This window comes from Oryza glaberrima, chromosome 1 (genome assembly GCF_000147395.1).
Source record: "Oryza glaberrima chromosome 1, OglaRS2, whole genome shotgun sequence".
Lineage (NCBI taxonomy): Eukaryota > Viridiplantae > Streptophyta > Magnoliopsida > Poales > Poaceae > Oryza > Oryza glaberrima.
In genome coordinates, this window is record NC_068326.1 from 12648252 (window position 1) to 12675492 (window position 27241).

At 41.4% G+C, this 27241-nt stretch overlaps 2 long non-coding RNA genes across 6 annotated transcripts; one reads left to right on the forward strand and one right to left on the reverse strand.

Annotated features, from left to right (window-relative positions):
* The first annotated feature begins 2550 nt into the window (after positions 1-2550).
* LOC127760552 (uncharacterized) lies at positions 2551-26940 on the forward strand. Of its 4 annotated transcripts, none has more exons than XR_008015099.1 (5): positions 2551-2663; positions 2750-2995; positions 3086-3185; positions 4300-4365; positions 26728-26940. It is a non-coding gene; the product is annotated as an uncharacterized LOC127760552 (long non-coding RNA). The 4 variants fall into 4 exon arrangements; XR_008015103.1 differs by lacking the exon at positions 26728-26940 and adding an exon at positions 7110-7415; XR_008015102.1 differs by lacking the exon at positions 26728-26940 and adding an exon at positions 10661-11182 and having other exon boundaries at positions 3086-4365.
* On the reverse strand, positions 5661-7938 carry LOC127760551 (uncharacterized). Of its 2 annotated transcripts, none has more exons than XR_008015097.1 (7): positions 7802-7938; positions 7373-7512; positions 6622-6678; positions 6456-6519; positions 6245-6358; positions 6067-6148; positions 5661-5910 (listed from the first exon to the last, which is right to left on the reverse strand). It is a non-coding gene; the product is annotated as an uncharacterized LOC127760551 (long non-coding RNA). The 2 variants fall into 2 exon arrangements; XR_008015098.1 differs by having other exon boundaries at positions 6456-6533.
* Positions 26941-27241: the final 301 nt, after the last annotated feature.

Sequence of the window (27241 nt, forward strand, 5' to 3'; positions counted from 1 at the left end):
GTTTTTCAACGGATTGAAAAAGTTCAAAAAAGCACTAGAATAATATTTTTGGATATATTGGAGTGTATTGGGTGTGTTCGTGGCAAAAAATCAATCCGTGATTCGCGTAGCAAACTTTTGTCAATTAGTGCCAATATTGGCGTATATTGGCACAAGTGGGTGTGATGTTTTTCCACGGAATGAAAAAGTTCGAAAAGCACTAAAACATGTTTTTTTGACATATTGGAGTGTATTGGGTGCGTTCGTGGCAAAAAAATCAATCTGTGACTCACGCGGCGATCTTTTGTCATTTAATGACAATATTGGCATATATTGGCACACGTGGGTGCGATGTTTTTTCCGGGAATGAAAAAGTTCAAAAAGCTCCACAACATAATTTTTGGTCATATTGGAGTGTATTCGGTGCGTTCGTGGCAGAAAAATCACTCTGTGTTTTGCGCTGTGAACTGTTGTCAATTAATGTCAATATTGGCATATGTGGCTGTGATGATTTTCAACGGAATGAAAAAGTTCAAAAAGCACCAGAACAATATTTTTGGACATATTTGAGTGTATTGGGTGTGTTCGTGACAAAAAATCAATCCGTGATTCGCGTAGCAAACTTTTGTCAATTAGTTCCAACATTGACGTATATTGGCACACATGGGTGTGATGTTTTTCAACGGAATGAAAAAGTTCAAAAAGCACCAAAACAGGATTTTTTTTTTCACACATTGGAGTGTATTGGGTGCGTTCATGGCAAAAAAATCAATCCGTGATTCGCGCAGCGAACTTTTGTCAATTAATGCCAATATTGGCACACGTGGGAGTGATGTTTTTCAACGGAACGAAAAAGTTCAAAACGTACCACAACATAATTTTTTGTTATATTGGAGTGTATTGGGTGCGTTCGAGGCAAAAAATCAATCAGTGATTCGCGCGGTGAACTTTTGTCAATTAATGCCAATATTGCCATATATTGGCACACGTGGGTTCGATGTTTTTTCTGGGAATGAAAATGTTCAAAAAACACCAAAACTATATTTTTGGTCATGTTGGAGTGTACTGGGTGCGTTCATGGCAAAAAATCACTCCGTGATTCGTGCAGCAAACTTTTGTCAATTAGTGCCAATATTGGCAAATATTGGCACACGTGAGTGTGATGTTTTTGACTGGAATGAAAAAGCTCAAAAGGCACCAAAACATGATTTTTGGACATCTTGGAGTGTACTGGGTGCACTCGTGTCAAAAAATCACTCCGTGATTCACGTGGCAAACTTTTGTCAATTAGTGCCAATATTGGCGTATATTGGCACACGTGGGTGTGATGTTTTTCAACGGAATGAAAAAGTTCAAAAAGCACGAAAACATTATTTTTTGACATCTTGTCGTGTAATGGGTGTGCTCGTGGCAAAAAAATCAATCCGTGACTCACGCGGAGATCTTTTATCAATTAATGACAATATTGGCGTATATTGGCACACGTGGGTGTGATGTTTTTCAACGGAATGAAAAAGTTCAAAAAGCACCAAAACATGTTTTTTTTAACATATTGGAGTGTATTGGGTGTGTTCGTCGCAAAAAAATCAATCCGTGACCCGCGCGGCGATCTTTTGTCAATATTGGCACACGTGGGTGTGATGTTTTTCAACGGAATGAAAAAGTTCGAAAAGCACCAAAATAAGATTTTTTTTTTGACATATTGGAGTGTATTGGGTGCGTTCGTGGCAAAAATCAATCCGTGACTCGTGCGGCGATCTTTTGTCAATTAATGCCAATATTGGCATATATTGGCACAGGTGGGTGCGATATTTTTTCGGGGAATGAAAATGTTCAAAAAACACCACAACATAATTTTTAGTCTTATTGGAGTGTATTGGTTGCATTCGTGGCAAAAAATATAACAGCCCTATATTCATAACCAGGTATTTAGAAGTGTTTTTGTTGTCCTTAAGATTTCATATTTACTGTATTGCAATTTGATCATATGCGATAACAAAATTAACTCTGATCGGTAAAACTGAAACCACTTCTATTTGAACAATAACTTGAAAAGTAGTATACATGTTTAATATTTTATTAAAATATTAGTTTATTTATAATCATCAAATATAAATTTTGTGGAATTTTTCCTCTCTTTTTAGACCTCCTAAAAATTCAAACTAACTTTCAGCTTAACCGATTTCACTTTTTCACTAGAATTATTTAGCTCAAGATTTTTGAGTGAAACAAATTGGATTAGAAAGCTTGTTCCAAGACCCATCTCTGGACCAGAGGCCAAAATTTGAATTCCTTTCTAACCAATTCGAATTAGCAGGTCATGAGTGAGAGAGGGAATAAATCTAGTCTTGTCTTTTTTTTCTTGTTTCTTCCTCTCCAACCCCTCTCTCTTTGACATGTGGGTCCAACCAGCAGTCTCTAGCCACATGGCAGTGGCCCAACCCTCTCATACTCAGGGGACAAGCAGAAGAATAGCCATGCCACGTTTTGGCCATGCAAGGGAGAGAGATAAGGGTGACACCCCTCTCTTTACTCTCCTTTCTCCTCTAAGCTTCTGGGCACTTTCTTCACTCCTACTCCCTTCCAGAGAAATAAACGCAGAGTGAGAGCACCTCATTTCGCCCCCATCTTCCTTCTTCCTCCTTGTCGGCCGAGAGAACTTCGTCGTCGCCACCGTGTTTCTGGTCTTCTTCTTCGCCTTCCAACCCTCGTTCCATGCTCTCCAATGCATGCCCTAACTCCCCTCAAAATTTCATCGATTTTCATGCAGTGAATCTCCGGGAACGCACATCTCTTTTTGGAGGCCCGGAGCGCGGCCGGCGTCGTCGCGTCACCCAAGCTTCCAGTGTTCCCGACGTTCCAGGCCGAGATACAGGGTGGTGCTGCTCATTCTAGTTCATCCTCCCGGATGTAACACCGTCAAGAATCAGCCCAAGCCGAGCTCCAAGCGTGGAGAACGCTTGCCTTCTTTCCTCAGCCCCGATCTAGACCCGTTGGCTTTGTTCCTCCCTGTCCGGTGAGCTCCAGATCCTTTACCTTGGCCAAAAAGACTCTGCATTCAATGTTCTAACTCATTCAAGCGTTTATTTGGGGGTTTTATGGCCAGATCTAGTCGTTCTCGGGTCGTCTTCGTGTTCGTTGTGTCGCCGGAAATCTCCAACGCCGTCGCTGCTTCCTGGACCTCTCCGACCCCTTTCAGCTGCACGGTGAGACACTGCATACCCCTGAACACCCCATGCATGCACCCACTTAGCCCATTCCGAGCTGTAGCTCGACATGCATGCACATCCCAAGAACCGCCGCCGCTGTAGCTTGTTTTTCGCGAGCTACAGACCACCTCTTTCATCAGCGCGGACACCTACGTGTTCGCATGGACCTCCTCTACAGTTTCTCTGTTGAACTCGACCCCATCCGAGCCTCCGTTCGCCGCCGGCAAGCTCTAGACTGAGCCCAGCCATGGCTGCCTCCCCGTGAGCTCGAGCCAGGGACCTCATCGGTGAATTAGATAAACTTGAGGGTTCTTTCCCAAAAAAAACAGACCAAGACACATAACACTGTAACTTGGACCGCTCTGTAATATCCAGGAAGTTCGAGGACTCTTAATGGAAAACTGTTTTCAACATGTGCTGAAATTGTGCTTACTTCATAAATGTGTAGAAAATTCATATGAAACTCCGTTTGAGCTGAACCAAATTTCTATGGATTAATAAAAGCGTGATCTTCAATGTTGTAAAATAAAAATGACCAAATTTTGTACTGGTTTTCCCCGTAAAAATATAAATAGCTATATGTATCCCTTATGTGGTCTAGCTTTTAATAAGTTCGTAAGAAATTATTGGTAAAAGCTAAAATTGTGAAACCAATTTTGTTGAGCTTATATTTTAGTACTCTTTGCTGTTGTGGTGTTGTTTTTGGCAAAACTACCTCTTAAATCATGCCTAGAAGTTTATTTAGCATTCCTATGATTTAACTTTTAAAATCCATAAATAAATAATGACAACACTTATGGTTGTGAAATAATTTTTCTTAGGATCTGTGAGTGATGTACTTTACTCTAAAAATAATTATTACCATGAAATCTTGGTTTGAAATGCATGATACCTGTAATGTACTAAAGGAAACATCAATATTTACAGAACTGCCATTTTCAGCACCTGAGAGCTTGTCATAATCATATCTCCCAAACTATAAGTGATAATCTGGTGATTCTTTCACATGTGATCTACCCACTGTATTTATTTCATAATTTATTGATCATTTTGCATGTGCATATTTATTTGGCTCTTATTCGTATATTGCTTCTTTTCGATGGATTCGGAGATTTCGGAGAGTAACGAGCCATATCCAGAGGAGGATAGTGACTACCCTCAGCAGCAAGGCAAGCACGTAAGCATATAGAACCTATGCTTTCTCTAAAAATGATTTGGTTGCAATCTATAATCTATGCATGCATTGCCTGGATATTAATATTGTCAGTTTATGTTGTATGGGTAGAACCTATTTATGCATTTAGTTCTTGTTATAATGCTGTCCTTATACCCTATTAACACGGTTGGGATTACTTGGGATGTCTTATTCATTAATGCTTAGCCATGCTTAGTGCTAATAGAACTATAGCGATGCACAGTGCTATTAATTGTGGTATATAGACAACTTGCATTATTGGGCATAAAACTTGAGCACTTACACTAAATAATGGTTGATGAAATATGTTGGACTTGGATGGGTGATAAGGCGATGATGGGAGGTTGGTTTCCCCTGATGCAAGTAGCCCCGTCTAGGTCGTTAAGGACCGAACATTTTAACATCTAATCAAGCACCCTACGTACTTACCACATGTTTTATTTGGGACCGGCTTGTTCTTACTAGTTCTACTGTGATCATTTATACCACGTTGGAGAGTCGTGAGGCAGGTAGCCTTTGGAGGGCCTCGGGTGCCTAGGTTTGGCCGGGGTGCCTCCCGCGTGGCGCGCCCGCCTTGGTCACATCACGCACGCACGTGACTGAGTCATCGGGAACCCCAGCATGGTATAGGTGGTTGGGGTGGGGGCTAAGAAAGGGCATGTAATGAGCTTGAATCACTACTGTACCGCACTCGACGGGGTGTGTAGCATTCACTACAAGAGATCTTATGATAGATGACGCTTCATTTACGTCACAAACATTGAATTTCTCGTCACGTTTCGTAATCTGTGACGCTCGCGTGACGAAAATTCATTCGTCACCTATCATGCGTCTCTAATGGCGTTCTATGACGAAACCTTATTTTTTCGTCATTAATCTAGTGACGATCCTTCCATCGTCATAACTCTATGACGTCCATTTTCGTCACCATCAAGCCTAGAAATCGTCATAAGATGCCATGTGGCCTATTAAGGCCCATGTAATGAGCAACCTGTTTATGGGCTAGGCCTTGTTAAAGCCCATGTAGTGAGCAAACTGTTTATGGGCTAGGCCTATTGTAAGTCCGATTAGATTTTAATAAATTCTGCCCAATTATACCATATCCATCTATATTGAGTGGCCCATACATATTCAAAAGGCCCAATAAGTCCAAGCATTACAATTAAATTGCATCTGGGCCATGCACTCAAGAAGCCCATATATCAAACAGATTTAGCCCAATTAAAATCCAATACAACCCAATTAACATCCACGCATCTGACATCTTGTAGCCCAATTAACAATATTCAGCCTACATGCACTAGCTCACATTTAATACATATTCACAAAACAGTCGATCACAAATTCAGAAAAAAACAAACATCACAGGTTATCCACAAGTCAGTTACATGATCAACTAATTACATCCACAAATCGCTATCCAAAACAAGTTCAATTACATCACAGGTTCACTGACCAGGTCAATACATTTGGAGTGTTAGTCCCAGATGGGCCACCAGTGGACTGAGTCAATGACCTTTCACAGATCTACAGAATAGGAATGGTGTCAGGCAACATTTAATACAACAGAAACTGAGTCAACGACCTTTCATAGATCTACAGAACAGGAATGGTGTCAAGAAAATGAAAGGAAGCATTTTGTTTAATGAGCTGACAGCAGGCAATTAAAGATCAAAGTAATACCACAAGACTCCCATCTTCAAGTCCACTAGTGTAGTAGCGTCCAAAAGTCGAGTGGTGCCACCAAAGTTGTTGGTACATAAGTCTAAGGAATTAAAAAGGGCAATGGTTATTACCAAAAACAAAGAATAGCTGTGCTTGAGAAAAATGCAACACATGAATCACAATCGGGTATACTTACCTGCATGTAGATTAGCTCAATGGTTCCACCATTACCCGTAGGGATAACATGGATGATATCAATGCTTCGGCAATCACAGTACCAACATGGGCGATCCTTGAGGATCTCCGCAACCTAAAGTGAAGCTTATAAGGAGTTGTATCATGACAGTTGATGGGAAATGTAACGCAGTGTCAATGTAAATATCTGAAGAAAAAAAAGTAACTTTCACCATCTTATTGATCTGGATCATCTTCACTCCACTGTCATATTTCCTGAGCATTGACTGGGTTACTCTACAAACCAACATCTATAAGTAAAACATATAACCAAAATTAATGGCTGGTAAAAAAACCAGCTAAGACTTTTTAAATTATTATACAACACAGCATACATACACGTCAAATTTCTCAAAAGGAAATAGGCTTGCAGATGATCCTTTGGTGAGATCAACTCTACACAAAATACAAGAGAAAAACATATCAGAACCATGTAAGAAAGGAATTCCAAACAAATATTTAGCAGAAAAGCACATGCATATCCCTCTATCACGGTTATAGAGACAATAAACATCAATTACTGAATGCCATCATACCACCCACTTTCTCAAGTGCTGTTCTAATATAGTCAGCCAACTGGTAATGAATTATGAATATAACAGATTGAAAATAGCCTTAGACTGATCTAACCGGGAATATTCAGAAGAAGATAAAAGCTCTTCAAAACAGTGAATTACACACGCATGGGCGTTTTTCATTTTTGTGTGTGTATGAAATGAAACAGAACTGGAGTATAAAATCTAAATCTGTAGTCTATTGTTGCAAGAAACGAAAATCCTATGAATTATTCCCAAATGTGACCCAACTAATGACTAAGCACTTAGCAGTGTGCAGCAATTCAGGCATAGAAGTTAACAGAAAGTACTGTTCAATCAAAAAAGAGACTACAGGTGGATGGAGGAAAAGGACATGCACACAATTCATCCTGAAGATCCTATGGCGATAAAACCTCTCAAGTTAAAGATTTGGTCTAGCTGACATGATATTACACAAAATACATGCACCACCATCACCATCACAATTGAGCTCCACAGACAGTGAAAACTCCTTCACAATGAATGTAGGTAGAACATGAACAAGCATGTATTACCTGGTTCATGGTTTGTCAATGAATGTATAAATTGCTCGGTGACAAAGCTGGAATCTGTCTCGCCAAGAGTTACGTCGAACTCTGCAGGATCGTGCGTTGTGCAGAGGTAGCAGAACGCATCTGAACATGGTAGCTGAATCCTGAAAAAAAAAGAAAGTGAAGAAACTAAAAATCATGTAATATTTCTCTGCAGAACCCAACGTCTGCATTCTGCAAGCTGATTCATGTTGTTGGGGCTTGATTAATCGGTGCTTGCTTGTTGCCCAGCTGCTACTGTGCAAAGCCATGTTACTGATTAGATTTTAGGGAAAATCTTGCAATTTGTACTGAGTACTGAATCGTCCCGTTTTAGATTACAATTCCCAGGCCCAAATACGCAACAAAAAAAAAAAAAAAAAAAAAAAAAAAAAAAAACCAACGCGAACTCACCTGTCACCACGACGCCAAGCTCCCCGGCTGGCCGTGCGCTCGCGAGCAGCAGCAGCCAGCTCAGAGGAGGTACGGCGCCGTCGATGAGGAGGAGGCCGCAGGCTAGGGAGTGGAGCAGAACCGCTAGCCGTCGCGCCCTCCAGGCGCCATCCTTGTCAAGGGCTCGAGGAGGACATCGCCGCGGCGACGGCAGCGGGGCCCAGTGGGAGATGAGCGGTGGTGGGAGGCGGGTAGGAGGACGGCGACGAGCGGACAAGATGGAAACGACGGCGAGCGATTGGGAGGGAAGGAGGCGGTCGTCGTCGATGCTGAGCTACAGCAAGCAACCGCTTGACACCACCTCATCCCCGCCCGTCGCCCCCTCCTTCCTGCCGTGTCTCCCACCGCCGGAACTGCCCCAGATCTGATTACTGGGGAGGGGAGCCTGCTTGCCTGTGACTTTCTGCTCCCTGTCGCCTGCCCTTCTCGGCCTCCTGCTCCCCTCCGCCAGGTCTGCTTGCCGATGCGGCCTCCTGAGGTGGAGTGGATGTTGGCGGTGGGGGAGTGGATCCTAGCGACGGCAGAGTGGATGGTAGCGGCGTCGTCGCACGAGCCGGCGATAAAGGGGATGGTGGTGGCGGCGGAGCGGACGGTGGCGGCGGCGGAGTGGATGGCGGCGTGGGGGAGGGGATGGTGGATGGTGGATGGCGGCGGTGCGGAAAGAGGAGAGGCGATGGTCGGGCCCGGCGCCGCCGTCGCCGCCACCGAGGATGCCGAGGCCGACGCGGTTGGGGGGGGGGGGGGGGGGGGCGGAACGAGATTTCGAATCGGCTAGGGGCGGAACGAGATTTCGAATCGGCTAGGGTCGGGAAGTAGCAATTTTGATGCGATTTTACCAGAATAACCTTGCTATCTGGAAACCTATTATACAAGTTACTTGTACAAAATGGTCATTTAACCTGAAATTTTCAAAATATTAAAACTTCGAATCGAATTTTATCATACTAAATGAACTTATGAAAAAGTTACTAAAAACAAAGTTGTATAACTTATTGAGATCTACCAATTTTATTTTGGTTATTTCTCCATTTGAGTTTGATTAACCTATATAAAATTTGAATTTCAAATTATGATAATTTCAAACAATATTTTTAAATACTAAATGATTTCAACTAAAAACGTCATAAACAACAAAGTTGTATAACTCATCAAGATCTAGAACTTTTGTTTTGGTCATTTTGCGATATGTCTTTCTTTCAATACTCTGAATTTGAATTTCAAATTATGACAACTTGAAACAAAATTTTCAAATATTAAATGATTTCAACTGAAAAAGTCATCAATAACAGAGTGGTATAACTCATCAATATCTATAACTTTTTTTTGGGTCATTTCTTCATCTGATAAAGTGATTTGTAACATTGTTCACAAAATGTATATATCTCTTATAAAGTTTATAAACTATAATAGAGATATGTAAATTTTGTGAACAATGTTACAAATCACTTTGTCGGATGAAGAAATGACCAAAATAAAAGTTATAGATATTGATGAGTTATACAACTTTGTTTTTGATGACTTTTTCAGTTGAAATCATTTAGTATTCGAAAATATTGTTTGAAGTTGTCATAATTTGAAATTCAAATTCAAATTATTGAAACAGAGTCATATAGCAAAATGACCAAAACGAAAGTTGTAGATCTTGATAAGTTATACATTGTTGTTGAGAATTTTTCATTTGAAATTATTTACTACCTGAAAATTTATTTGAATTGAGAGGAGGGAGATAAAATGGACTTCTTGGTGAGGGAGGAGCAAAAGGGTTGGGCCGGCGGCCTGAGGAGGGAGGAGGGGAAGGGGAAGCCGACCCAAGGAGGGAGAGAGAGGTTGTGGGCTGAGGAGGGAGAAAATAACACTTGGGCCGAAAAAGGCCCAAGGAGAGAGGGATATTTATTTGTTTTCCATTTATTTTATAAGATTAAATGAACTTTGTGGTATTAAAATTAGTTATCGAGCTTCGAAAATTCACGAAAAATTGCAGAGTAATTTAGAACATGTAGAATATTACAAAAAAATTTCCGGCCATGATTTTTAAAGGAAAATTTTAGTTTCCTCATTAATGCACTTGATTAAATTGCTTCACCTTTTAATATATTTTTCTAGAAATGCATTATATAAATCTGTTACGTTTACTTTTTGCCGCTTATGACAAATTAATATTCGTCACAACACCCCATTGAAATACTTTATGACGATTTCTAGTTGGTATTAACGACAAACACCTTTTTTCGTCACTAAGCCACCCCATCTCATATTAATCGTCATAAAATGGAATGTGCTAATGACGAATAGCTTCGATGTCAGGAGGAATTCGTCACAGAAGGTCATATTTCTTGTAGTGATTTGATCCTTGTTCATTTCGTGTGGGTCCAGTTGTACACCTCTGATCAGAGTATAATCTATTCGAATAGCCGCGTCATCGGTTATGGACAATGCTTGATGTGTTAGTCAGTTATGTTAGCATTAAATATGGATTATTATGAATGGGATTATATTTGATGGTGGTGTTGGCATGTTGTGCCATGTTGGTATTGACTTTGGTAGTCCATGGTTGATGATGAGAGCGCCGTTTGGGCTCATTTGCTTATACATTTCAGAATATATACTTGCTATCCATAAATTAAAATGATGCTAGATTTACTTGTCCTTGCTTATTTTCCTCATTAATTGCTCAATAAAATTAGCTTTATGCAAATGTTGAACCTAGAGACCCACTATAGGCTAGAAAGCTTGCATACTTCTCTCTCCTTAATGTATATATAATTTTGGGTAAGACTTGCGAGTACAATCTTGTACTTAATCCGGTGTCCGCAATTTCAGGAGAGGATTCTGGTTATGAGTTATGCTTCTTGTGTGGTCATTGCTCTACCGAGGGCGGCGAGGGCAATGAGTGATCTCACCAAAACAGTTCAACGGAATGTTTTTCAACGGAATGAAAAAGTTTAAAAAGCACCAAAACATGATTTTTTTTTCACATATTGCAGTGTATTGGGTGAGTTCGTGGCAAAAAAATCAATCCGTGATTCGCGCAGTGAACTTTTGCCAATTAATGCCAATATTGGCACACGTGAGAGTGATGTTTTTCAACGGAATGAAAAAGTTCAAAAAACACCACAACATAATTTTTCGTCATATTGGAGTGTATTGGGTGCGTTTGTGGCAAAAAATCAATCAGTGATTCGTGCGGTGAAGTTTTGTCAATTAATGCCAATATTGCCATATATTGGCACACGTGGGTTTGATGTTTTTTCCGGGAATGAAAAAGATCAAAAAGCACCAAAACAAGATTTTTGGTCATGTTGGAGTGTATTGGGTGCGTTCGTGGCAAAAAATCACTCCGTGATTCGCGCAGCAAACTTTTGTCAATTAGTGTCAATATTGGCATATATTGGCACACATGGATATGATGTTTTTGACTGGAATGAAAAAGTTCAAAAAGCACCAAAATATGATTTTTGGACATCTTGAAGTGTATTGGGTGCGCTCGTGGCAAAAAAATCATTTCGTGATTCGCGTAGCTAACTTTTGTCAATTAGTGCCAATATTGGTGTATATTGGAACTCGTGGGTATGATGTTTTTTAACGGAATGAAAAAGTTAAAAAGCACCAAAACAACATTTTTTGACATATTGGAGTGTATTGGGTGCGTTGGTGTCAAAAAATCAATCCGTGATTCACGCGGCGATCTTTTGTCAATTAATGCCAATATTGGCGTATATTGGCACACGTGGGTGCGATGTTTTTTCGGCAATAAAAAAGTTCAAAAGGCACCACAACATAATTTTTGGTCATATTGGAGTGTATTGGGTGCGTTCGTGGCAAAAAAATCACTCAGTGATTTGCGTAGCGAACTTTTGTCATTTAATGCCAATATTGGTACACGTGGGACTGATGTTTTTCAACGGAATGAAAAAGTTGAAAAAGCACCAAATCAAGTTTTTTGGATATATTGGAGTGTATTGGGTCTGTTCGTCGCAAAAAATAATCCGTGATTCGCGTAGCAAACTTTTGTCAATTAGTGCCAATATTGGTGTATATTGGCACACGTGGGTGTGATGTTTCTCAATGGAATGAAAAAGTTCAAAAAGCGCGAAAACAGGATTTTATGACATATTGGAGTGTATTGGGTGCGTTCATGGCAAAAAATCAATCCGTGATTAGCGCGGTGATCTTATGTCAATTAATGCCAATATTGGCGTACATTGGCACATGTGGGTGCGATGTTTTTTCCGGGAATGAAAAATTTCAAAAAGCACCACAATATAACTTTTGGTCATATTGGAGTGTATTGGGTGCGTTCGTGGCAGAAAAATCACTCCGTGATTTGTGCAACGAACTTTTGTCAATTAATGCGAATATTGGCACACGTGGGAGTGATGTTTTTCAACGGAATGAAAAAGTTCGAAAAGCACCAAAACAATATTTTTGGACATATTGGAGTGTGTTCGGTGCGTTCGTGGCAAAAAATCAATCCGTGATTCGCGCGGCGATCTTTTGTCAATTAATGCCAATATTGGCACATGTGGCTGTGATGTTTTTCAACAGACTGAAAAGTTCAAAAAGCACCAAAACAATATTTTTGGACATATTGGAGTGTATTGGGTGTGTTCGTGGCAAAAAAATCACTCCGTGATTGGCGCAGCGAACTTTTGTGAAATAATGCCAATATTGGCACACGTGGGTGTGATGTTTTTCAACGGAATGAAAAACTTCAAAAAGCACCAAATCAGGATTTTTGGACATATTGGAGTGTATTGAGTGCGTTCGTTGCAAAAAATCAATCCGTCATTCGCGTAGCAAACTTTTGTCAATTAGTGCCAATATTGGCATACGTGGGTGTGATGTTTTTCAACGGAATGGAAAAGTTCAAAAAGCACCAAAACATGATTTATTGACATATTAGAGTGTATTGGGTGCGTTCGTGGCTAAAAATCAATCCGTGACTAGCGCGGCGATCTTTTGTCAACTAATGCCTATGTTGGCGTATATTGGCACACGTGGGTGCGATGTTTTTTTCGGGAATGAAAAAGTTCAAAAAGCACCACAACATAATTTTTTGTCATGTTGGAGTGTACTGGGTGCGATCGTTGCAAAAAATCGCTCCGTGATTCGCGCCGTAAACTTTTATCAATTAGTGCCAATATTGGTATATATTGGCATAAGTGGGTGCGATGTTTTTGACCAGAATAAACAAGTTCAAAAAGCACCAAAACATGATTTTTTGACATCATGGAGTGTATTGGGTGCGCTCGTGGAAAAAAAATCAATCTGTGATTCGCGTAGCAAACTTTTATCAATTAGTGCCAATATTGGCGTATATTGGTACACGTGGGTGTGATGTTTTTCAACGGAATGAAAAAGTTCAAAAAACACCAAAACAGGATTTTTTTTCACATATTGGAATGTATTGGGTGCGTTCGTGGCAAAAAAATCAATCCTTGATTCGCGCTGCGAACTTTTGTCAATTAATGCCAATATTGGCACACATGGGAGTGATGTTTTTCGACGGAATGAAAATGTTTAAAAAGCACCAAAACATAATTTTTCGTCGTATTGGAGTGTATTGGGTGCGTTCGTGGCAAAAAATCAATCGGTGATTCACGCGGTGAACTTTTGTCAATTAATGCCAATATTGGCACACGTGGGAGTGATGTTTTTCAACGGAATGAAAAAGTTCAAAAAGTACCAGAACATAATTTTTGGTCATATTGGAGTGTATTGGGTGATGTTTTTCAACGGAATGAAAAAGTTCAAAAAGCACCAAAACAATATTCTTGGACATATTGGAGTGTATTGGGTGCGTTCATGGCAAAAAAAATCGCTCCGTGATTTTCGCAGCGAACTTTTGTCAATTAATGCCAATATTGGCATATGTGGCTGTGATGTTTTTCAACGGAATGAAAAAGTTCAAAAAGCACTAAAACAATATTTTTGGACATATTGGAGTGTATTGGGTGTGTTCGTGGCAAAAAATTCACTCCGTGATTCGCGCAGCGAACTTTTGTCATTTAATGCCAATGTTGGCACACGTGGGAGTGATGTTTTTCAACGGAATGAAAAAGTTTAAAAAGCACCAAATCAAGAGTTTTGGACATATTGGAGTGTATTGGGTCCGTTCGTCGCAAAAAAATAATCCGTGATTCGCGTAGCAAACTTTTGTCAATTAGTGCCAATATTGGCGTATATTGGCATACGTAGGTGTGATGTTTTTCAACGGAATGAAAAAGTTCAAAAAACACCACAACAAGATTTTTTGACATATTGGAGTGTATTGGGTGCGTTCGGGGTAAAAAATCAATCCGTGATTCGCGCGGCGATCTTATGTCATTTAATGCCAATATTGGCGTATATTGGCACACGTGGGTGCGATGTTTTTTCTGGGAATGAAAAAGTTCAAAAAGCACCTCAATATAATTTTTGGAGTGTATTGGGTGCGTTCGTGGCAAAAAAATCACTCCGTGATTTGCGCAGCGAACTTTTGTCAATTAATGCTAATATTGGCACACGTGGGAGTGTTGTTTTTCAACAGAATGAAAAAGTTTCTCATTATTAATGTATATTTCAATCTAAGTGATTTATATTGTCTCGGCAAGGTGACCGATCTATCCCAATCACTTGATTTAAGTATATATCGATATAAGGATTATATATCATTAATATCTGCAGCCGATTGAGTAGATTTAGTTCTGATTTGCTTATTAATATTTGTCGATCGATGTACAAATGACATCGGCCTAACGATAAATGATATGTCATCGGCACCTAGCCGATCGGCTATCATTTATGGATTTAATCACGGTTTCTTTGTCTTTGTTTCTTGTTGATTGTAGGATTAAATCAACTGGCACGCTCATACATCCGAAGGCGAGTTTTGGACCTGCACTGGAGTTAAGCAAATCTCCCAGGCCTCGTGTTTTCTGTCAACACACTTTTGACACGCCCAGTGGAACCGATTAGAAGTCAGAAAGCAGTTTTCCTCATGGCCAAGAAACTGTCACTATCACCGTCCTTGACTAGTGCTAGTACTGTTAAAGAAAAGATCCAGAAGCTGGGTTTGACTGAAGTCAATGAAGGAAACATCATAACCATTGATCCAGAAAAGTTCACACCTGATCAAAAGAAAGATTTTGAAGCAATGATACAACAAGCGCGAGACCAATTCTTAAACTCATTCATGCAGACTCGCAAAGGAATGCTTGTTCAGAAATACAAGATAAAGGTAGTTCTTGATGATCCTAAGACTAGTTCTTCTAAGGCGGGAGAAAAGAAACAAGTTGTAGATGGCTCGACTCAACCGAGTGACAAAGGTGCTACAGATGGATCGGCTCAGGAAAATCAGGGTGACCACTCTCAAGGAGTACATTGAGTTCAAGGTAATGGCGCTCAGGGACCGCAAGGAGGAAATCTTAATCAGGATGGCAGTGCATCACAGGATTTTTTCAATAATTTCCAAGACCGAGTTAACTATGCTGTGCACAATGCTTTGATCAATCAGCCTATGGTGTTAGTCAATACCTTGTCAAACATGATGAAATCAATAGCCGATGGTTCGATAGCTGAGCATCAGGCTGCAGGCCCAGTTTATTTGCAAGGAGGTACCTTTCCAAATTATCGGCCTTTGATCACTGATATTCATCCACCTATTCAAGCAGTTCCTCCCATTGCACCACCAGCTCAGCCGACGGCGCCAGTATCGACTTCCCCACCTGCTCCATCAACGTCGACACCAGGCCAGCTGGTTAATCCTCGGCTGTTGATGAGAGAGCAGCCACAGCATAGTGGGCAGGTTGCGAATCGGCTGACGCAAGATCAGGTTGCTGCCATGTTTCTACCACCTCAACATACCGTTGATCCAATCCAGCAGCAGCTGATTCAACAGACACCCCCAATCGAACAGGTTGTACAACCAATTCAGCAACAGATCGTGCAGTCAGTTCAACAAACGCCACCAAGGCAGCAGGCTTTGTGGCCGATTCAGCAAACGCCGTTAAGACAGCAAGTCGTTTAACCGATTCAGCAGCAAGGCTCAATGAACGCATCGGCTGGGTTTGCGACACCTGGTGGTCAGCCTGTACAGCAAGTTGTAAATCAAGTTATCCCAGAGCACTTGGTTCACCACTTACAGCCAGATGGCACAGTGATGCCTCAAGTTGTTCCTGAGCATTTGGTACGTAGTATTCAGCCGAACCTTCAGAATTACCGGGGGGCAATTTGAATTATCAATATCAACCTCCTTCCCCGCAAGCCCAATATCAGCAAGGGGGGCTAACTCAACCTCAGTTTGCTCCTCAGTATGGTCAATTCGAGCCCATGCAACAACAGTCACAGGGAGTAGCTCAGCAACGACCGTGGGCCGATGTGATTGCTGACGTGATGAGGGAACAGTTTGGGCTTAAACCAAAAGATACTGGAAACTTGTATCGGCAACCTTACCCTGAGTGGTTTGAGAGAGTTCCTCTTCCCAATCAGTTCAAAGTTCTAGACTTCTCTAAATTTTCGGAACAAGATGGTGTGTCAACTTGTGAGCACATTAGCCGATTTTTAGCTCAGTGTGGTGAAGCATCGGCTGTGGATGCTCTAAGAGTTAAGTTGTTCCAGTTGTCCTTGTCTGGATTGGCTTTTACTTGGTTTTCTTCTTTGCCATATGGGTCCATCAACAGTTGGGCCGATTTAGAGAAGCAATTTTACAGCTATTTCTACAGTGGGGTTCATGAGATGAAATCGTCCAACTTGACAGCGATTAGGCAAAGGCGTGATGAACCTGTGCATGAGTATATTCAGAGATTCAGGGAGATAAGGAACAAGTGCTTCAGTTTGAGTTTGACTAACGCCCAGTTAGCCGATCTGGCCTTTCAGGGTATGATTGCTCCGATTAGGGAGAAATTCTCATCTGAGGACTTTGATAGCTTATCACATCTGATACAGAAGGTAACCTTGCACGAGTAGAGGTCTGCGGAAGCTAGGAAGAACTCTAAGAGGGTTAATCATGTTTGTCTCTACATGTATGGATCAGATGATGATGATGATGATGACTCTGAGATAGCTGAAGCCGAATTGGTAAGGAGTAAAAAGGTTATACCGTGCCAATGGGTAAAGAATTCTGGGAAAGAAGAGAGGTATGATTTTGATATTACCAAAGCTGACAAGATTTTTGATCTGCTACTCTGAGAGAAGCAAATTCAACTCCCTGCTGGTCATACGATTCCATCGGCTGAGGAATTGGGCAAAAAGAGGTATTGCAAATGGCACAATTCTGGATCTCATTCTACTAACGATTGCAAGGTTTTCAGACAACAGATTCAGGTGGCCATTGAGGGAGGCAAGATTAAGTTTGATGATTCCAAAAGGCCGATGAAGGTCGATGGTAATCCTTTTCCTATTAACATGGTACACACAGCTGGCCGAACAGCCGATACGGGACGTATGAGAGGTTTGCAGGCGAATTCGGCCAAAATTATAAACAAATATCAAAGAAAATACGACAAGCAACAGGAGAGGCGTCATGAAGAAGATAATGGTGGTTTTGATCCTCATTGGAGCTGTGAGTTCTTTAGGTTCTGCTGGAATGAGGGTATGAGGCTACCATCTATCGAGGATTGTCCTGGATGCGGTGATGTTGCAGGGGGTTCAAGCCAATCGTACAATGGAGGCAATCGGCCAAAGCAAACAAGAGTTCCTGTTCATCAAAGATTGGGCCTTGTATACCAACATGGTGACTTGGAGGACGATGAAAATAGGAAGACTCAGTGGTGTCCTTCTGGTATTTTTACAAAGAATCAGAAAAGAAGGGTTCAAAGGTTGAGGAGTAGGGAACGCTTCCAGCAGGTCGAGCAAGAAATTAATCATCGGCCGGAGAAATTAATCAAAGAATAGGCAGTCTTTGAAAAGCCTGAGGGGACAGAGAATCAGCATCTTAAACCATTGAATATAAACGGCTATATCAATGGGAAGCCGATGTCTAAGATGATGGTCGATGGTGGGGCTGCGGTAAATTTGATGCCTTATGCTACGTTCAGGAAGTTGGGTAGAAATGCCGAGGATCTCATCAAGACAAACATGGTGCTCAAAGACTTTGGTGGCAATCCGTCAGAAACCAAAGGTGTTCTAAATGTGGAGCTGACGGTCGACAGTAAGACTATTGTTCTTACAGCTTGTCGCTTGGAAGGGATTGGATTCATGTCAATTGTTGTATTCCTTCAACCATGTATCAATGCTTAATTCAGTGGCAAGGCGACAAGATAGAGATCGTGCCAGCCGACAGGTCAGTCAATGTTGCCAGTGTCGATTTAGCTCTTTGGGAGATGGATGGCCTTGATTGTTTATCTGGAAAAGTTTGGGATGGAGATTTTTTAAAAGTGTCCGATTCTGATATACAGCCAATTGAAGATGGAGAACCCAAGCTATTATTTTGAGGGCGTCGTGGAGGGTTCAAACGTCACAACCAAGGACACAGTAGATGATCTCGATGACAAGTAAGGTCAAGGTTTCATGTCGGCCGATGATTTGGAAGAAATAGATATAGGTCCAGGCGATCGGCCAAGGCCGACAATTATTAGTAAGAACTTATCTCCAGAGTTTAGAACCAAGCTGATAGAGCTCTTGAAAGAGTTTAGAGATTGCTTCGCTTGGGAGTATTATGAGATGCCAGGACTCAGCCGATCAATCACTGAACATCGGCTACCTATTAAACTAGGGGTTAGACCGCACCAGCAGCCCCCGAGGAGATGCAAAACCGATATGCTCGAACCCGTCAAGGCTGAGATCAAACGTTTGTATGATGTTGGTTTTATTCGTCCTTGCCGATATGCTGAATGGGTTTCTAGTATAGTTCCTGTTATCAAGAAGAACGGCAAGGTGAGGGTATGCATTGATTTTAGAGATTTGAATAAAGCTACCCCGAAGGATGAATATCCAATGCCAGTGGCCGATCAGTTGGTTGATGCTGCTTCAGGACATAAGATATTAAGTTTTATGGATGGAAATGCAGGATATAATCAGATCTTCATGGCTGAGGAAGATATTCATAAAACGGCTTTCAGATGTCCTCGTGCAATTAGCTTGTTTGAATGGGTAGTAATGACTTTTGGATTAAAAAGTGCTGGAGCCACGTATCAAAGGGCCATGAATTACATTTATCATGATCTGATCGGCTGGCTGGTTGAGGTCTATATTGATGATGTGGTTGTTAAATCTAAGGAAATAGATGATCACATAGCTGATTTGAGAAAGGTTTTCGAGAGGACCAGGAAATATGGCTTGAAGATGAATCCGACAAAGTGTGCTTTTGGTGTATCGGCTGGCCAGTTCTTGGGATTTCTTGTTCATGAGAGGGGGATTGAAATAACTCAGAGAAGTATCAATGCGATCAAGAAGATTAAGCCTCCGGAAAACAACACAAATTGCAGGAGATGATCGGTAAGATAAATTTTGTTCGAAGGTTTATTTCTAATTTGTCTGGAAAGTTAGAACCTTTTACACCATTGTTGCGATTGAAGGCTGATCAACAATTTACTTGGGGGGCAGAACAACAGAAAGCTTTGGATAATATTAAGGAATACTTGAGTTCTCCTCCAGTTTTGATTCCTCCAAAAAAAGGATTCCTTTTCAGTTATATTTGTTGGCCGGTGATAAGTCAATCGGCTCGGTCTTGATTCAGGAGCTAGAAGGAAAAGAGAGAGTGGTGTTTTATTTGAGCTGTTGGCTCTTGGATGCCGAGACTAGATATTCCCCTGTGGAGAAGTTATGCTTGTGTTTATATTTTTCATGTACAAGGTTAAGGTATTATTTACTATCCAATGAATGCACTGTTATATGCAAGGCCGATGTTGTCAAGTATATGTTATCGGCTCCTATTTTGAAAGGAAGGGTTGGAAAGTGGATATTTTCCTTGACTGAGTTTGATCTTCGGTATGAGTCACCGAAGGCGATTAAAGGGCAAGCTATAGTCAATTTTATTGTTGATCATCGTGATGATTCAATCGGCTCAGTTGAGATTGTGCCATGGACTTTATTCTTTGATGGGTTAGTTTGTACTCATGGTTGTGACATCGGCTTAGTTATAATTTCCCCTCGGGGGGCATGCTTTGAGTTCGCTTATACTATTAAACCATATGCGACTAATAATCAAGCTGAGTATGAAGCGGTTCTCAAGGGGTTGCAGTTACTCAAGGAAGTCGAAGCCGATGCTATCGAAATCATGGGGGATTCTTTGTTGGTAATCAGTCAATTGGCAGGAGAATATGAGTGCAAGAATGACACGTTAATGGTTTATAATGAGAAATGCCCAAAACTGATGAAGGAATTTCGGCTAGTAACGTTGAAGCATGTATCTCGAGAGCAGAATATTGAAGCTAATGATTTAGCCCAAGGGGCATCGGGATATAAGCCGATGGTCAAGGATGTTAAGGTGGAAGTTGCTGCTATAACAGTCGATGATTGGAGATATGATGTCTATCGGTATTTACAGGATCCATCTCAATCGGCTTCGCGGAAGTTAAGATATAAAGCGTTGAAGTATACATTGTTGGATGATGAGCTTTATTATCGGACGATTGATGGGGTGTTGCTCACATGTTTGAGTGCTGATCAGGCAAAAGTTGCAATCGTTGAAGTCCATGAAGGGATATGTGGCACTCATCAATCGGCTCATAAAATGAAGTGGTTGCTTCAACGTGCTGGATATTTTTGGCCGATGATGCTGGAGGATTGTTTCAAATATTATAAAGGATGTCAAGATTGTTAGAAATTTGGAGCGATCCAGAGAGCGCCGGCATCGGCTATGAATCCTATTATTAAACCATGGCCATTTAGAGGTTGGGGAATTGATATGATCGGCATGATTAATCCACCATCGAGCAAAGGACATAAGTTTATATTGGTGGCAACCAATTATTTTACCAAGTGGGTAGAGGTGATCCCTTTGAAGAAGGTTGATTCTGGGGATGCTAGTCAATTTGTTCAGGAACATATTATCTATAGATTTGGTATTCCTGAAACCATTACGACCGATCAAGGTTCAATCTTCGTATCCGATGAGTTTGTTCAGTTTGCCGATAGCATGGGTATCAAATTGTTGAATTCTTCACCATATTATGCATAAGCTAATGGGCAGGCCGAGGCATCTAACAAGAGCTTGATCAAGTTGATTAAGAGGAAAATTTCTGATTATCCTCGGCAATGGCATACTCGTTTGGCCGAAGCATTGTAGTCTTATCGGATGGCTTGTCATGGATCGATCCAAATTCCTCCTTATAAGCTTGTTTATGGACATGAAGATGTTTTGCCATGGGAAGTTAGAATCGGCTCCAGAAGGATAGAATTGCAAGATGGTTTGACGGCCAATGAGTATTATAACCTATGGCCGATGAAAGGGAGGATTTGGTTCAATCATGTTTGCGAGCCCTTGCTAAGTTTACCAAAGATAAGGAACGAATTGCTAGGCACTATAACAAGAAAGTGGTATCCAAGACTTTTTCGGAAGGTGAACTTGTATGGAAGTTGATTTTGCTAATTGGAACTCGGGATAACAAATTCGGCAAGTGGTCACCGAATTGGGAAGGGCCGTTCCAAATCTATAAGGTTGTGTCTAACGGGGCATATATGTTGCAAGGGCTTGATGGTGAGGTCTATGGACGAGCGCTCAATGGCAAATACTTGAAGAAGTATTACCCAAGTGTTTGGGTTAACGCATGATCGGCTAGTGTTGCCGATGCATGATAGCCGATGTGTTTAGATCGCCTCGAGATGGCCGATATTGTTATATCGCGCTTAGTTGTTTTTGTATTGTAATCGGTTCTGTTTTGCCGATGTACAATGGCCGATATGGTTATATCGCCCTTAGTCTAGATTATAATTTTCTCAATGCCTTCGTCATTACAAAATTAGGGGGACACATATATTCACAAGTTGCAAATTTAGCGCATTTTTGAGAAAATGTGGAAGTTAGATTACGATTAATCGGCATAAAGGATTGTTAGGATAAACATCGGAAGTATCTTAGCCGATTACAAAAAGTTTTCTAAGGTCTATTACACAGAAAGTCATCGAGACAAGTATTGCTGGATAGCCGACATAGCCCTTTGCCTAATTTGTTCTACTTCTTCAATGGCTTGGGCGTCTTGAGCATCGGTTCTAGGAATGATCTTCAAAGACTTGGTCAGATCAGCAACATGCTTGATAGCCGATTTGAGTCTTGCTTTCTGCTCTTCGATAGACTTTGGGAGATCGGCTAGTTTTTTGTGCTCTATGTCTAGCTCGGCGTTGCATTCTTCTAGTTGTGCCAAGAGTTCAATCTTGCGAGCCTCTAGCCGATCAATATTGGATTTGATTGCGCCCTCAGATAGTTGATCAAGCTTGGACTTCTCTTCGTGCACAAGTTGCCGATTATCTTGGATTGTGGCTTCAATGTCTTTGCGCTCTCGTCGTTCAGTCAGTCTTAACTTGGCTTTCTCCAGTTTGAATTAGTGTTGCTCAAGGTAAACGGTTGGAGTAAGGATATCGGCTAGCTCATCTGGGATTAGAGCTTGAATCTCATGAAGCCGAGTCCTAATTGAGCCACAATCAACTACCAAGCTATCCAGCGACGATGCTTCTAGCCGATGAGAAATATCTTCTAGAATTTTCTTTACATCATCGGATAAAGGGGCTAAGGCTTTGCTTGTGGTGTCTTCTTCTCCTTCATCAAGATAATCTCTGATGTCAAAAGAGAAAAGATCGGCTAAGACCTACAGCAATGATTTAAAGAGAGTTAGAGATCAAATGGGCATAGCCGATCTGAATGTTTTTTGTCAAAGAAAAGTTACTGGGATAGCAGGAGTAGTTGGTTGAAATTCTTCTTCTACATAGTGACTTCCTACAGCTGATGGAGTCTGGTGACTTGATAATTGCTGTACAGAAGGGGAAGGAGGAGGAGGAGGCTAAAAAGAGACAAGTGTTAGACAAAATCGGCTGAGAATTGACTAATGAAAAATTGAGACTATCTTACTGGTGGAGCTGGTTTAGATGTTGTTGCAGCCGATTTCTTCTTCACAGCAGTCTTCTTTTTCTGCAATTACTAAATCTGTAAGTAATCGACCATAAGGTAAAATGATTACAAAAGGGATCAAAGAGAGCTGCTTACTCTTGAAAAGTGGACTGAAGCAGAAGGAGTTGGAGGGGTCTGTTTGGGTGAAGCTGATGGTGTTCGTTCTGTATCGCTTACTTCGACTGCGGCCTCATCAACGTCGTCTTCAATTACTTCTTCATCCAGAGCTTGTTCATCAGGTGGTGTGGTTTTCTTTGTCTTAGTTTTCTTCTTTGGAGCTGGGGCTGAAATATTTACGGCCGATGATCTGGTTTTCCTCTTCTTGCCGGCATCGGTTGGTTCTCTGATGAGCCCTTGAAGAAGAGCTGAAGTCTTAGGGGCATTATAGCCGATGACGGGGGGAGATAGCCCACCTCCGTTGGGGATCAATCCTAGGGCATACTCAATATCCTTGCCATTGTTGCTCTGGCGAGGGGGAGAGGATTCTGTTGTCTGCACGTCAAAAGGAAAGTTAGCCAAGGATTAATCGGCTAAGCAGTTATTCAAATAAAAATCAAGTGAGTTAAGACTTACTTGAGGGACAACATCTGGAAAGAGGTCTGTCATATACATAGAAGCCAATTGATGGAATAAGTGCAGCTTCCATTCGCCCCACCATCTGTCAAATGCTTTGCTCCTGAAGGTTGCCAGCTTTATGTTGTCAATGCTGCCTAGAGGAGGTCCTTGGAGATTGAGCAGCCGATCTATCATTAAGGTTGATGAGATTTCTCCTCGGCATTGGATCTTATCGGCAAAGAATAAGCCGATTGGGAGTTTGCTCATTCCAAATTGCCTAGCAGAACTCATTGGATGATAAAACTCATAGGAAACTTGGATGTTTCTCCCTTGATGAATGCCGACGGGAAGGATGCATGGAGTGATTGCAGATGAGAAGATTTCTCTGGGCTTTTGATATCTGTCATTGTTGATGTCTTCAAATCTGAAGTCCAATGGATTTTCCAGAAGTGTTGAGTCTCCATAGAGAAACCAGACTCGAGCATCCTTTTGGAACCCCTCATAAAAGCTGCAAAACCAATCCTTGAGCAGCTCAGCCGATAGTTTTGCTCCTGCGTCAGTTGGTGTAGAGGTATACTCTCCATAGGATGTGCATCTCCGATGAGTGAGTTCTTCTCCGTCATTGTTCACAATCGGTTCTAATCTTGGGAATTCAGCTTCTGTTACAGATGGCCGATTGACGAACCTCATGACTACCAAGTTTAGCCAGGATTGCAGTAGCCACCATGGTCCACCTGCTCCGACTACTGAGCCAACAGCTAACTTAGCCGATGCACTATTTAGCATTTGGTACAAGTAGCCGAGGAGGATTTTGCCTAAAGGAAATTGTCTTTTTGTCTCCAAGGCTTCGGCTACGAACTGCCAATTGGTTGTAGGACCGCAGCTGGATCCACAAAAGAGAAATTTCTCTAGCCACATTAACAAGAAAGCCACATGTTCTCGAGGGGTGACCGAACCCTGGCCTATGTATGCTGCTACATAGCCTGACCAGCCGCCTATGCTCTTGGTCTTGAAGTCGTATTGATTCTTCGTGTTTAAGCCCACAGGGTTAGCCGATGAAGTGACGTCCAGACCCGTGATCATGCTGATATCTATGAGAGTTGGAGTCATCGGCCCTTGGTTAAACAAGAAGGCATTGATGGTGTTTGACCAGAAATAAGAGGCAGTTGCCATCAGGGGTTCATCTTTGGACGAGTTTGCTTTGGTGAGGTCGAGTGCTTGGCCGATTCCAATTTCGTCCCAATGAACTCTTTTGCTGGCCGACATACGCTTGAACCATGTAGTCCAACTTTTCTCGGGTGGGGTTTTCTCTAGAGACGGCCAAGATTTTAAGGTGTTCTTCCAGTGGCCTAGATTTGGGTTGGTTAATCTGAAGGGAATCCTATTGGTTTCACCAATGATGAACTCAGTGGGATCAGGATTGCCGATTGGGCCGAGAAAGTAGTAGTTTTCATGCGATAGACTGGGAATCGCAACTAGGTTGGAGAGATGCTACAAATCCAAAAGCAATCGAGAAGAGGAAAGTGATATAAGACAAGAGAAAATCGATTTGCTGCTAAGAAAGGTGATCTAGCCGATGGGGACTTACCTCAGCATACATGGCTGATGGTGCATCAGATGGGCTGGCAGAGGACGACATCGCTGCGGGCGGAGATCTCGTCGAAGATGGAGTCACCTGGCAATCGCTTTTGCGCCGGAGGAATCGCCGGAGAGAGAGAAGGCAGAGCTTTGCTTGAGCGGTGAAAACAGAAGTAACGGTGTGAGATTTCTCGGGGGCGGCGGTTAGTATTTAAAGCGCTTGGAAAACGGTAGGAAAACGGCAAAGTGCGAAACCGGTTCGGAGTATGTATACGGCAAATCCGGAACATTATCAAATATCCCGGACTTGGGGGCATGTGTTAACGACCAAATTTGGTCATATCAGCATTGGAAAAGCAGGGTAGATCGAAGCGGAGTCAAAGGCGATGATCGATTCAAGAACAGAGCATGAATCGGCTGGAATCCGGATTGGCCACGAACGGGATCGGCTAAGTCAGAGTCAGACTAGGTTGGGTAATACAGCCGATTATGACAATATGACTCGTGTACGATACCGGGTATGAGTTGATGTGCTTCAAGATGATTGCCGTACATGGATAGAGTCCTGAGAAGGCAATTGTATCTATTAATTAGGATATTTCATGTAAATTCCTTAGAGATAAATGTGGGCAAAAGTCTGCCGTAAAGACTTATGGTATCTTAGAGTTTGTTAGAGATAATAGTTGTGTCCGGTATGGACATATCCTGTAATTCTCGGGTATAAATAGACCCCGAGTCCTATGTAAATATTAACACACGTTCAATACAATCTCGGCGCATCGCCACCCTTTTACTTTCGTTTTGTTTCGACGAGTTCTTGCTTTCGGGTTGAGCTGCATCGGTTTCGATCTTCAACAAGAGGTAAAACTTGTTATGACGACTTGTGTTCTCGAGATTAGTGCTTCCATCTTTATGACACTCTAATCCTGTTTATGTAATTCGTCGAGTTATCATATATTTCACATAATCTTTGATAATATCGTTATCTAACCTATAATCGGCTAGCATTTGTCAATAGAAGGCAGCCGATTAGGTTAAATAACGACGTTGACTTGGATTACGTGACATATCTACCACTCTATGAAACATCCAGCGGCTTGATTATCTAGATATTGTTCTTCTTTTCATACTTAATGCTGCATCAGTTGAGTTTGATCTATTAAGTCGTGCTTAGAACCATAATATCTAGCCTGCCTTCTGGTTGCCGATTAGATTAGTATCGGAGTTTCAGCCGATCTTACCTGATTTAACTAATTCTATTCTACATGCTTGATTGATATGTTAAATCTGCCCTTTATGTTAAGATCTTGTTGCATTTAAGTATATTAAGTTTCTGTTTAGTATATTCTACTTGCTTCAATATCTTAATATAGAGTAGTATCGGAGTATTAGCCGATACATGCTAGATCTATCTGATCGGCTATGCTATGAATACATATATAATCTCATTATTAATGTATATTTCAATCTAAGTGATTTATACTGTCTCGGCAAGGTGACTGATCTATCCCAATCACTTGATTTAAGTATATATCGATATAAGGATTATATATCATTAATATCTGCAGCCGATTGAGTAGATTTAGTTTTGATTTGCTTATTAATATTTGCCAATCGATGTACATATGACATCGGCCTAAAGATAAATGATATGTCATCAGCACCTAGCCGATTGGCTATCATTTATGGATTTAATCACGGTTTTTTTGTCTTTGTTTCTTGTTGATTGTAGGATTAAATCAACTGGCACGCTCATACATCCGAAGACGAGTTTTGGACCTGCACCGGAGTTAATCAGATCTCCCAGGCCTCATGTTTTCTATCAACACACTCCACCAATTATTATGTTGGACTAGTAAATCACCTAGTTTGTGTATGATTGTATCTTCCTTGTTTTGATGTAATTCTGTGGTAGACAGAACGTTAGTCTAATCACATATTAATATTATCGATATAGTGATCAGCATGCAACAGCTAAGCAAGCTACTCACCGTAATCGGCAGCCACACCCACAGCCCACAGGTGTTCTCTCTGGTTGGTCCTTACCTTGAGTGCTGGCAGGCCGTCCCGTTAAATTTGGTAGCCCTGTGCAAAGTGGTAAAGAAGGATAAAATTTCAGGCTGAAAATCAGTGTCTGAACTGTCCAAAATGACATGTACACTACTGTCATCAACTTTATCACCATCACCATGATTTTCCACTTGTTCATTTTTAGATAATGGAAATGTGTTACATCTCCGACCTCT